Here is a 13,115-nt window from a genome sequence, read left to right on the forward strand (position 1 = left end):
AGCCTGATGTGGGACTCGATCCCATAACGCCGGGATCACGCCCTGAGCCGAAGGCAGACGCCTAACCGCTGTGCCACCCAGGCGCCCCTCCCGTCCTCTTATCTTAAAGCCAGAGTGTCTCAGGGCTCATTCCTTGCGTCTTTTGTGTTTGTACTCACTCCTTAGTGTTCTCATCCAGTGTCATAGTTTAAGCAGCACTCGTATGGTGATGGCTTCCTCTTTATATCTCCAGCCTGCACTTCTTCCGTAAGCATCTCCTCCTGTATCGTACTGACTCCCTGACATCTCTAAGGTACACATCTCTACAGGTGTGTCCAGCTAATCGTTTCCCAAACCAAGCTCCTAATCTCACCTGAAACCTGTTCCTTCCATAGTTTCCCTCTTTCAGTTAATAGCTTCTCCTGGCTTCTCAGATGAGTGATCAGCAAACTTCTGTAAAGGGTAAGATGATTAGTCTTTGTGGGCCAGAGAGCCTCAGTTGCAACTCCTCGACTCCGCCACACACAGCACAACAGCAGCCGTAGACAATACAGAAGCCAATGGGCCTGTCTCCATTTCTCACACTTTCATCGGTCTCTGTGTTTCCCATCATCCGAGGGCAAACCCTGTTGGTTCTGTTTACAAAGGAGTCCTCAGATCTGTCATTCTTCATTTCCACAGCACCACCCTAGTCAGAGCCATTGTCATAGGTCACTTGGACCACTGCAGCTGCCTCCTCACTGTTCTTCTTGCTAATGTTCTTGCTCTCTTGCAGGCCCTTCTCCACATTGCTTTGTTGCTTTGGCCCTTAGTATTTTCTTATAAATTTTAGAATCAGCTTGTCAGTTTCCACAAAACACCTCCTAGGATATTGGTTTTATCCAGTTGCTTGGCTCTATCAGTTTCGGGGATAATCAACCTTTTTATACTGTGGAATTTTCTCTTTTTTAAGATTTTTTAAAATTTATTTATTTAGAAAGAGGGGGTGAGAGAGAGCGAGCGAGCGTGTGCACACAAGTGGGGAGAGGGGCAGAGGGAGAGAATCTCAAGCAGACTCCCTGCTGAGCACAGAACCCAACACAGGCCTTGATCCCGTGACCCATGAGATCATGACCTGAGCCAAAACCAAGAGTCAGACGCTCAAACAATTGTGCCATCCAGGTGCCCCTATATCATGGAATTTTCTAATCCAGGAACATGGTATTTTCTTGGATTCATTCACGTTTTCTTTAATGTGTTTCAGTAGAGTTTTGTGGTTTTCAGTATTGAGGTCTTGCAAATTTTTTCAAGAATTATTTCTAGGCATTTGCTGTTTTGTTGTAATTATGAATGGTATTATTTAATTTCATTTTCTAGTAGTTGGCTACTAGTATATTGAAATACAGTTGATTGGGGCACCTGGGTGGCTCAGTCAGTTGAGCGTGCAGCTCTTGGTTTCGGCTCAGGTCATGACCTCAGGATTGTGGGATCGAGCTTTGTGTTGGGCTCCCCTCTCAACAGGGAATCTGCTTCTGTCCCTCTCCCTCTTCCCCTGCTCTCTCTCTCTCCCTCTCTCTAGAGTAAATAAATAAATCTTTTTTAAAAAATGAAATACAGTTGGGGGGTGCCTGGGTGGCACAACGGTTAAGCGTCTGCCTTCGGCTCAGGGCGTGATCCCGGCGTTGTGGGATCGAGCCCCACATCAGGCTCCTCTGCTATGAGCTTGCTTCTTCCTCTCCCACTCCCCCTGCTTGTGTTCCCTCTCTCGCTGGCTGTCTCTATCTCTGTCAAATAAATAAATAAAATCTTTAAAAAAAAAATGAAATACAGTTGATTTATCAATACTGATCCTATGGCCAGTGCCACTGAGAAATTCATTTATGAATTCTAATAGTTTATAATTCTTATGGATTTTCTACATTCAAAATCATGTCCTCTGTCAATGATAAATTTCTTCCTTTCTAATAATTTTGCCTCTTTTTTCTTTTTGTTGCCCAGTTGCATTGGCTAGGATCTTCAGTACCATTTGAATAAAAATGGTGATAGGCATCCTTGTCTCATTGTCTCAGTGCAGAAACTTTTAATAATTCACCATTGAGTGTAATGTTTGCTTTAGGTTTTATATTATTAGGTTTATTATTATTTAGGTTTTATACTATTTTTCAGATTAAGGCAAATTACTTATATTCCTAATTTGCTAAGAGTTTTCATCATTAAGGGGCATTAAATTTTATTATATGCTTTTTTCCTAGTGTTTTCCTGATGTTTTGTTATAAAAAATCTCAGATATACAGAAAAGTTTAAAGAATTTTACAATGAACACCATATACCAGCCAACTAGATCCTGTAATTAACATTTTACTGCACTTAATCACCTATGTGATATTGTAATTCATAAGAAATACACATTTGGTCATTCAGACAACCAAAATATATTTCTCATCTGTATTTGGTCTTGTCCACAGTTCCTGGCTCATAGCTCCCAAAATCCTTGGAATGTCCTAAATGTTGAGAGTGATAACAGTCTCTTTTGTGATGTGAACAACGACTTTTGGAAGCATCCAAGGATGAGGGCTGGTTGCCAGGAGAATCAACCATGTGATCAGAAGGTTGAAACTAAGGGAATGGGGAAAGGGCAGGAGGTTGAATCAGTTGCCTGTGGCCAGTGATTTAATCAGTCATGCCTGTGCAATGCAGCCTCCATAAAAACCCATTAGGACAGTGTTTAGACAGCTTCCAGGTTGGGGAACAAGTGGAGATTGGGGGAGAGTGGTGCACTTGGGGAATGCATGGAAGCCCCTTGCCCTTTCCCCGTACCCGGCCCTGTGCATTTCTTCCATCTGGCCGTTCCTGTGGTATATCCTTTTATGGTAAACTGATAATCTAGAAAGTAAAATGTTTCTCTTGAGTTTTGAGCTGCTCTAACAAAGAAATTGAACCCGAGGAAGAAGTTGTGGGAACCTCTGATTGATAGGCGGTCGATCAGAAGTACAGGTGACAATCTGGACTTGTGACTGGCATCTGAAATGGGAGAGGGGAAGGGCAGTCTTGTGGGACTGAACCCTTAAATGGTGGAACACTTAAATGGTAGATAATGTCAGAATTGAGCTGAATTGTAGGACACTGAGCTGGTGTCCCAAGAATTGCTTATTTTTGTTATGAGGAAACCATCATGTTGGAAATCGAGTCTCAGAATATCAAAAGAACCTGCCTCTCCATTTAGCCAGCCCTTTCTTGTTTTTTGATGTATTTTGAAGTAAATTGCAAACATTAGTAAACTGCTCCCTAAATACTCCGGCATGTATATCATTAACTTAGGGTTTAATATTTATTTATAGTATCTTTATTTTGATGTAAAATGTATATACAACGAAATGTACAAGTCTTAACGAACATTTAGTAGTTTTGACATATGTGTGCTCACCTGTGTTACATCCATTGACATGACGATGGCAATCTGGTGAGTTACATTAGTTGATTTTTGAATGGCAGGATATGTTTAATGAGTTTTAAGTTTCCTCCATAAAGGTAAAACTAGATTCACCAACCCTTGGATACATAATGTATTGTGAAAATGATCATAATAAATTCATACGCATTTTTTCCATATCAATAAGTGAAAAATCACTTGAAACAAGAATATGCCGTTACAGATAACATCGTCATTTGAGGATGTGGTTGTGGACTTCACATCGGAGGAGTGGCAGCTACTGGAAGCTGTTCAGAAGAACCTGTACTGGGATGTACTGTTGGAAAATGATAGCAACCTCATGTCCGTGGGTAAGGACTCTTGGTGAACCTGCAGCCTATTGCCATTCCTTTCTTAACTGCTGGAATTTATAAGTTTTCTGAAATGTTTAATGTCTTTGAACTTAGGATTTATAGATGGTAGAACCTTTGTGTCTGTCTGAACCTGGAGAGTGGATCTTGCTCTCACCTACCAACTGGAGGTTTTTCAGTTTGCTGAGGTGCTGACTCTGAAACAGCCCCTTCCTACTTCTTCAGAGGTTCCAAAGACCAAGTTCTTGGTGCCATGTTTATCCATATGCAGATTGTTAGGCTTCCAGACTAGCAGCAATCCTCCATCTGGAGCAGGGAGTTATGGGTTGTACAGGGAGAAATCAGCAGTAAGGGCCATCTAGGTGAGTGGATAAAAGCCAGGTCCATGAGTGAAAGCCTAAGGAGCTAGAACCTTTGATAGGTTATTTTGAGAACACTACTTAAAAACCCTTAAACCCTTGAGGTGCCTGGCTGGCTCACTCGGTAGAGCATGCAGCTCTTGATCTTGGGGTCTGAGTTCAAGCCCCCCCCCCTTTGGGGGAAGAGATTACTAAAAATAAACAAACAGACAAACTTAAAAAAAAAAAAAAAGGAGATAGGCCCTTTATGTCTTTGCACTCTGTGTTATATCTGGAGCTTAACTAGGACCCGGCTTTCTTGGTAATTCTCTCTTTCTGGCATCTTCCCTCTTCATCAACAGCACTGCTCATGTTGCCTTTCTCTTTCTCAGCATCTCACCTATGGTCAGAATTAAGCTTCCAGATACAAGTGGATTTTTCCCCTTAACCATGACTTTTATGTCCCTCCGCTTCCCTTCAATTTCTCTTCTCCTTCTAGTGGGTGCTTCCAACTTGTATTCTATTTCCAGAACACCTTGTCTTTCCTCAATCCCTTGATCCTTGTTATGAGAGTTGGCCCCTTCCAGTACCTAATCATATACACATTCACTGGTCTCCTTCCTAGAAGATACCTGGCAAGTTGACGATGGTATAGATTGGCTCCAGAAAAACTCTGACAGCCTGGATCCCATGGAGAGGCACCAGGAATGTGATGTATTCAGCAAAATATTTCACCTGAGAAAAGACTTCGATCAATTTGATTCAAATGGAAGAACTTTGAAACATAATTTAGATTTACTTTTCCAGAACAGAAATTATATAAGTAAAAAAGCTGAAAGTTATTTTTCCACACTATGCACAAAAACACTCATTCTGGAATTGCTAGGAATATGGTCGTGGAGAAGCTGTCAGTAGAACATTGTGCCTCAATATGTATTATATAGAAATGAGATTTTATAAATGTAGCGGATGTCAAAGATCTTTTAACCATATGTCACAACTCCTTCTACACTGAGAAGTCACAAAGGAGAGAAACCCTCTGGATGCAGCGAATGCAGAAAATTTTTCTCACAGAAATCACAGTTTGTGGTACACCAGAGAATTCACACAGGAGAGAAAATACATGAATGTGGTGAGTGTCTGAAAGATCTTATTCAGAAGACAGAGCTTATTTTACATCAAAGAACTCACATAGGAGAGAAGCCTTATGAGTGCAGAGAATGTCCAAAGGCTTTTAGTAGTAAGTCTCAGCTCACTCAACGCCAAAGGTGTCACACAGGAGAGAAACCCTATGAATGCAGTGAGTGTGGAAAAGCCTTCCGCCACAAATCTAGTCTGATTTTGCATCAGAGAACTCATACCAGAAAGAAACCCTATGAATGTAACGAATGTCAGAAAACCTTTATTAGTAAGCCACATCTCATTAAGTGTGAGAGAACTCATACAGGTAAGAGATCCTGTGGATGTAAGGAATGTGGAAGAACTTTCTCTTAAGTTTAGTCTCACTTTGCATCATAAAACGCATACAGGAGAAAAATCTAATGAATGGAGTCAGGTTCAAAAGCTTTCATCCGCAGGTCACAGCTCCTTGAACACCAAAGAACTCACACTGGAGAAAACCCTTTTTCATGAATGTCCGAAGACTTTCATCCAGAAGTCAGAGCTCACTTTACATCAGAGAATTCATACTGGGGAGAAACTTTATAAATGCAGTCGGTATCAGAAAGCTTTCGTGAGGCAGTCAGAATGCGTTTCACATCAGAGAGTTTATAAGAGGGGGTGGAGGGGGGAGCCCTTCCAATGTGGTGAATCGGAAAGGCTTCAGCACCAAATCACCACTCATTATACACCAGAGAACACACACAGGAGAGAAACCCTACAGATGCAGTGGTTGTGGGAAAGTTTTCTCACAGAAGTCACAACTCCCTGTACATTAAAGAACCCATACAGGAGAAAAACCCTGTGAATGCAGTGAATGTGAAAAGGTGGGGCACCTGGGCGGCTCAGTCATTAAGCATCTGCCTTTGGCTCAGATCATGATCCCAGGGTCCTGGGATCGAGCCCCACATCGGGCTCCCTGCTCGGTGGGAAGCCTGCTTCTCCCTCTCCCACTCCCTCTGCTTATGTTCCCTCTCTAGCTGTCTCTCTCTCTGTCAAATAAATAAAATCTTAAAAAAAAAAAATGTGGGAGAGCTTTCTCCTGGAAGCCTTGTCTAAGTGCCATCAAAGAACACATACAGGAGAGAGACCCCACAATGCAGTGAATGTGTGAAATCCTTTGGCGTCAAGTCACACCTCACTAGACACCAAAAATGTCATATAGTAGAGAAATCAGGTGGATAAGATGGATATGTGAAAATGAAAAAGCATTTAAGGAGGTCATTCCAACGTGAGACAGCAGGCATACGGGAGACAGTTCTTATGGTGACTAAAAAAAAGCTTCCACTCAGATGTTTACTTTCAATGAGAATTAAAATGAAAGAGAAATCTAGTGCCATAGACAAATAGACAAAAATCTTCAGTAATAACCTGCAGCACAGTCCTTCATCAGGAGAAGGCATACACGAGAGAAATTGAATTCAGCAAATGTGCAAAAGTTTTCACACAGAAACCCACAGGGGGACGAAACTGTACACAGGGGAGAAATGTTGCAAAATTTTCATTGAGAAACCAAATCTCAGTTGTATCAAAGAGTTTACACCAGAGCGAATCATAGAAGAGTCATAAATGTGAGAAAAATCTTTTTATTGAAAGAAACGTGATATTAGAGAATTTACACTAAGGAATAACTGATTGCCATAAAATGCTTGAAAAGGTTTTCTTTTTTTTTTTTTTTTAAGATTTTTTTATTATTTATTTATGTGACAGAGAGACAGCCAGCGAGAGAGGGAACACAGCAGGGGAGAGGGAGAGGAAGAAGCAGGCTCCCAGCCGAGGAGCCTGATGTGGGGCTCGATCCCGCAACGCCGGGATCACGCCCTGAGCCGAAGGCAGACGCCTAGCGACTGCGCTACCCAGGCGCCCCTTGAAAACCTTTTCTGATTGTGAAAAAAAATGTCCACAGATAATACATAAAAGAATGCAAACCTGTGGGGGTGCCTGGGTGGGTCAGTTGCTTAAGTATCCAACTCTAGATTTCAGCTCAGGTCATGATCTCAGGGTCATGAGATCAAGCCCGGCCTTGGGCTCCGTGCTCAGCAGGGAGGCTGCTTGGGATTCTCTCTCCCTTTCCTCCTCCACCCTCTCTCTCATTGTAAAATAAATTAATTTCTTAAAAGGGGGGGTGCCTAAGTGGCTCGGTTGGTTGAGCATCAGACTTGGTTTTGGCTCAGGTCATGATCTCGGGGTCGTGAGATGGAGTCCCACATAAAGCTTCATGCTAGGTGGGGAGTCTGCTTGAGGTTCTTTCCCTCTGCCCCTCCCCCCATTCATGTTACTTCTCTCTCTCTCTCAAATAAAAAAATCTTAAAAAAAAAAAAAAGTGGGGCACCTGGGTGGCTTAGTTGGTTAAGCATCTGCCTTTGGCTCAGGTCATGATCCCAGGGTTCTGGGATCAAGCCCTACATGGAGCTCCTTGCTCATTGGGGAGCCTGCTTCTCCCTCTCTGTCTGTGCCCCTCCCTCTGACTCATGTGCTCATTTGTGCTTGCTCTCTCTCAAATAGAATATTTTATAAAATTAAAAAAAAATTAAAGTGTATAGATGACTACACCATGAATGCAACTTTATTGGGTATAAGAATTTATATTTAGGAAAAATTAAGCCAGGTCAATAAATTGAGATCATTTCCTCTAGAAATAATTTTATAAAGTAAGTCATGTTCTTGCTGTGAATACCATATTGATAAAGAATATATTTCAGAAGGCTTTCAGTATGAAGAAGACATCAGTGTTCACCGTGGGGTATGAGACTTTTTAAGTATATGTATACATGGAACATTTAGAAAAAGAGAAGTTACCAGCAATTTCAGCTATATATTTAGGTGTTTATTTCCTGATAATATCATGGAACATGCTTTTTGAGCTCTGAAAATTGTGACTTTTTGAGCTATATGTGTAAGTATATTTATAGGTAAGAGGTGAATATATGTTTTGTAACTATTTTGAACTGATTTCAAAATTACAGAAAAGTTGCAAGAATAGTTACAAAGAACTTAAAAAAATTTTTTTAGAGGGAGGGAGAGTGGGTGACCAATCGGGGCGGGGGACAGGGGTGGAGGGAGAGGGGGAGAGAATCCTAAGTAGGTTCCATGCGCAGCTCAGAGCCCAACGTGGGACTTGGGGCTTGGTCTTACAGCCCTGAGATCATGACCTGAGCCGAAATCAAGAGTCAAATGCTTCACCAACTGAGCCACCCAGGTGCTCCATACAAAGGACTTTTCATCCGGATTCCCCAGGTGTTAACGTTTTACTGCAGTTGCTTTATTATATTCTCTCTGTCCACGGATACACACATACATAGTATTTTGTTTTCCTGAGCCATTCGAGAGTAAGTTTCAGACATGATGCCTCTTTGGTGTGTAAATACCAAGAACAAGGACATTGTCCAGCATAATCACAGTATAACTATTAAAATCAGGAACATTGATTCAGTACTGTTATCTCATTTACATCTGGCTGGCGCAGTTGGTAGAGCGTGCAACTCTCGATCTTGGGGTCATGAGTTCAAGCCTCACATGGGGTGTGGAGCTTACTAAAAAATAAATAAACTTAAAAAAAGTTACTTGGGACAATTTTAACAATTACATTGGAGTGATTATGAATAATAAAATTTGATTAGTTATTTTCTGTTTGTAGACTTAGAATTTTTATACCCATCCTTGTGGATGTTGGTATTATTTTTTTATATGCAAAACATTAGCATGGCTCCAGAAGTCAAAACTATACCCAAAGGCATACTCAGCAAAGTAGTTTATATGATTTTTAGTACGTAGACTTCCCATAAAATAATGCAGCATTTGCATTTTGCATCACAACAGTGCAGTATCCTTATAACTGGAGTAGTAGGAACTACTATGTTATCTGCAACCTGTTTTTTTGGATGAAGATGAGTGAGAGTATAGAGGAAAATATATGACTCTTTCCCAGTATTTCTGAAAGGGTTGGAATTCCTATTTATTTATGCTTATTCATGAATGTGGAATAAGAATAAGGATAGTTTGGGGCGCCTAGCTGGCTCAGTCAGTAGAGCGTGTGATTCTTGTCTCGGGGTCATGAGTTTAAGCCTCGCATTGAGCATTGAACTTACTTAAAAAAAGAAAAAAAAAAAGAATAAGGGTAGTTCCTTTTACAAAAAAAGAGAGAGAGCATTAATTATATGTTTTATGTATGCTGAGGCAAAAACCACATGTTCATCAGAGGGTCACTATACCACAGGGAAAAGAAATGAGCTGGAGCTATGTTTATCAGTATGATTGAATCTCACAAGCATAGTGTTGGTTGAGAAGTCTGGTCACAGAATACAAACAGTGTAAGAGTAAATGGTATAAAAAGGAGCATCTGGCCGGCTCAGCAGGAAGAGCGTGCACATGCAACTCTTGATCTGGGGGTTGTGAGTTCGAGCCCCACCTTGGGCAAGTAGAGATTGCTTGAAAAAAGAAATACATGGAATAAACAAACAAGTTTCTTAGAGATACATATATAGTAAAACTAAAGAATGGTAGGGGAATGCTAAACACAGAACTTGAGGATAGTAGTTACTTGTTGGTGTGAAAGGGGAATTTAGTCAGAAAAGGCAAAGAAAAGGCTTTCGCAGCGTCGGTAGTATTATCTCTCTGAAGCTTAGTGGTGGATGGGAGTCCTTACTAATTTTTTCTATCTTACATACATATTATGTGTATGAAATATTACAATTTCAGAAAGTACTATAATAGTGAATAAACATCAACATCACTTTCCTTTGTTTTGACTGTGAGACCTAATTGACAGAAAGTGTCTAACCCAAGTACTTGGTGATCAGTACCTACTATATTTGAACAATAAGACTTCATAGTGTCTTTCCATTGTTTTTATCATTGTAGGAATTTCATGAAGTGTCTGACAATAAAGTCAGAACACCTTTATATTAGCCAGATACTTAAGAGAATTGCATACTGAGATTTTGGAACAGTACGAAATAATTTGGCTTCATTTTTGCTTCACTGCAAATTTCCACATGACAAATCATTAGAAACCAAGCTTTTGTTTTAGAACAGTAGGTATGGGGCGCCTGGGTGGCTCAGTCAGTTAGGGGTCTGCCCTAGGCTCAGGTCATGATCCCAGAGTCCGGGGACCAAGTCTTGTCTTCCTCTGAATTATTTCACTTAGCATAATGCCCTCAAGGTCCATCCATGTTGTCGCAAATGGCAAGATTTTCTCATTTTTTATGGCTAAATAACAGAATACACAGTTTGCTCATCTGTATTTTTAGCTACTTCCCTGGCTGGTTCTCTTGTGGACATAGTGGAGATCATCATTATGGAAATACCACCGTAGACGGTATTTGGGGGAGGCAGGGAGGTGAGGCTGGGAATATGAGGACAAACAGTGGGAAACATCTACAACCTATTTTCTTCAGTCTAGTAACAGTGAGGGGTGAGGTGAGGGCCAGTCTCTGGAATATACATTCGGATGGATGAGGATATCCTGGATTTCTTGGAAGGTGGTTTGTTCAGGGAGCCCCAGAAAACTTACTCCAGAGAAGCTGACAGGGAAGTAAGCAAGTTCTGAGCCTCTCCCAGTGGGCATGAAGAAGTGAGGTTCAGCAAACTTCCGCTTCCTTTATTGTGTCTTAGCTGCAAGCAACCACTAGGTGGCAGTTGTGTTCTAACTCGGGTTTTCATTAACTCGAACAAATACAGTAACACAAGTAGCATCAACCCCAGGTCAAACCTGAGTTGTTTTGCTTTTGGTGGCCTCTGATCCCCCAGATTTCTCTCTTCTAATAAGCCCAGTTTTAGGTACCATAGCTCTGATATGAATAGAGTGCTGTACTTGAGGTTGCCTAGATTCCAGAAGCCGAGAGGCTTCTTTAGCGTAAAGGGGAATGGACACGAGAGGAATTAATTTTTTAAAAAAATAACCTTCTTATTGTGAAGGATACCAGAAGTGCAGAAAAGTGAATAAAACAAGAGTACAGCTTGTCCCATTCTTATAAAACAAACACCTATGTGCCCCCACATAAGTCAAGATTTAGAAACTTACGAAACCCCAGAAGCCGGCCAGCCAACCTCGTATATTTTTCAGATCGAACCTGTTATCTCCTCCTAGCTGTGATCACCCTCTTGGCTTTCTGTAATAAATCCCTTGCTTTTTTTTTTTTTTTTTAAGATTTTATTTATCTGAGAGAGAGAGAGAGAGAGCACGAGTGGGTGGAGGAACAGAGGGAGAAGAACAAGCAAACTCCCCGAGCCCAATGTGGGGCTCAATCCCAGGACCCCAAGTTCACAACCTGAGCCAAAGTCAGCCCCTAACCAGCTCAGCCACCCAGGCACCCAAATCCCTTGCCTTTTAAAATTAAATCTAAGTATGTATACCTAAGTAGTATAGTTTAACTGCCTTTTGGAAAACTGTACATAAATGGAATATAACAAATCTATTCTGATATATGTGGCTTTTTCACTTAACATGATGATTTTTTTTTAAATTTATTTATTTGACAGAGAGAGACAGCCAGTGAGAGAGGGAACACAAGCAGGGGGAGTGGGAGAGGAAGAAGCAGGCTCCTAGTGGAGAAGCCTGATATGGGGCTCTATCCCAGAATGCTGGGATCACGCCCTGAGCCCAAGGCAGACGCTTAACGACTGCACCACTCAGGCGCCCCACCACTTAACATGATGATCTTAAGATTGACCCATGTCACACAGGCTACTTCAGTTATTTTTATTGTACAGTAATTCATTTTAGGAATATACTGCAGTTGTTTATCCTACTAAAGATGGACATTTGGTTTGTTTCCAGTTTGGGACTATTATTAAATATGTAAGTAATTTATAATCTTGGGCACGCTCTGTTGTCCACCTGTTTTCCCTCCCATATCATCTATGTATCCCAGCGTTCATAGGCACATGTTTGTTGGCAGGGCATAGATCTAGGAGTGGGTTTATTGGGTCATAGAGTGACTTTTTAAAAGACTTTAAAAGTGCAAAATGGAAACATCTACAAGAGTAGAAAGCTTCAAAAATTGAAAATATTTTGTTGATCTCTCATTGCCTTTCCTTCCTTTTTTCCCCTGGGGAATATATATATTTATTTATTTTAAAGATTTTATTTATTTGAGGGGGAGGAGAATACAAGCAGGAGAAGTGGCAGAGAGAGAGGGAGAAGCAGGCTTCCCACTGAGCAGGGAGCCTGACGTGGGGCTCGATCCCAGGACCCTGGGATCATGACCTGAGCTGAAGGCAGATGCTTAATGACCGAACCACCCAGGCGGCCCACAGATGAAGATTTTTAAAAACTATAGCCACCATACCATTACAATTGACAATTTAAAAAAATATATTAAGTTCTCCAAAGAAACAGAACTAATAGGTTGTGTAGGTGTGGCTGTATGATTTCTTGGGAGGTATCAGCTCTCATGATTGTGGAGGCTGAGAATTTGGAGTTGGAAGGGGTGGGGAAGATGTCTTTCTGATTAATTAGTAATTCTCTTAGCTGCTCCTGAGAACCGCTCCTTTTAGAAGAGTAGAATATTGACAGCTTAACTCGCCCACATCTGGGACTTCAAGACCAAAGCAGTTCTAGAGGGCCTCGAAGAAGATGGGGCAGCGACCTTTCTGTCAAGATGTATTTTGCTAACTGAGCTGTCCACATTGCCCTCCTAATAGCTTCCTCCCCAGCCCCATAAGAAGACCATTTGTTCTTGGGTGTGGACTATAAAGCTTTATCTGTGTTTCCAAGATCTGCTACTACTTCTTACTCTGTTCTCTTGTAAAGAGAGCATTTATGTAACTGCTAGTCATGAGAGGAATCTGATTGCACATCACAGTTACCAGAGAGCTCGGTGAATAAATACGGATTCCTGCATTCTGCACCAGACTCTGTTAATCAGATGGCTTGATGCT

At 41.3% G+C, this 13,115-nt stretch overlaps 1 pseudogene; it reads left to right on the forward strand.

Moving 5' to 3' along the window:
* Positions 1–3,599: 3,599 nt before the first annotated feature.
* On the forward strand, positions 3,600–6,419 carry LOC125283300 (zinc finger protein OZF-like; annotated as a pseudogene).
* The last annotated feature ends 6,696 nt before the right edge of the window (positions 6,420–13,115 follow it).

The sequence above is a fragment of the Ursus arctos genome, unplaced genomic scaffold (genome assembly GCF_023065955.2).
Source record: "Ursus arctos isolate Adak ecotype North America unplaced genomic scaffold, UrsArc2.0 scaffold_19, whole genome shotgun sequence".
In the NCBI taxonomy this organism is placed as follows: domain Eukaryota; kingdom Metazoa; phylum Chordata; class Mammalia; order Carnivora; family Ursidae; genus Ursus; species Ursus arctos.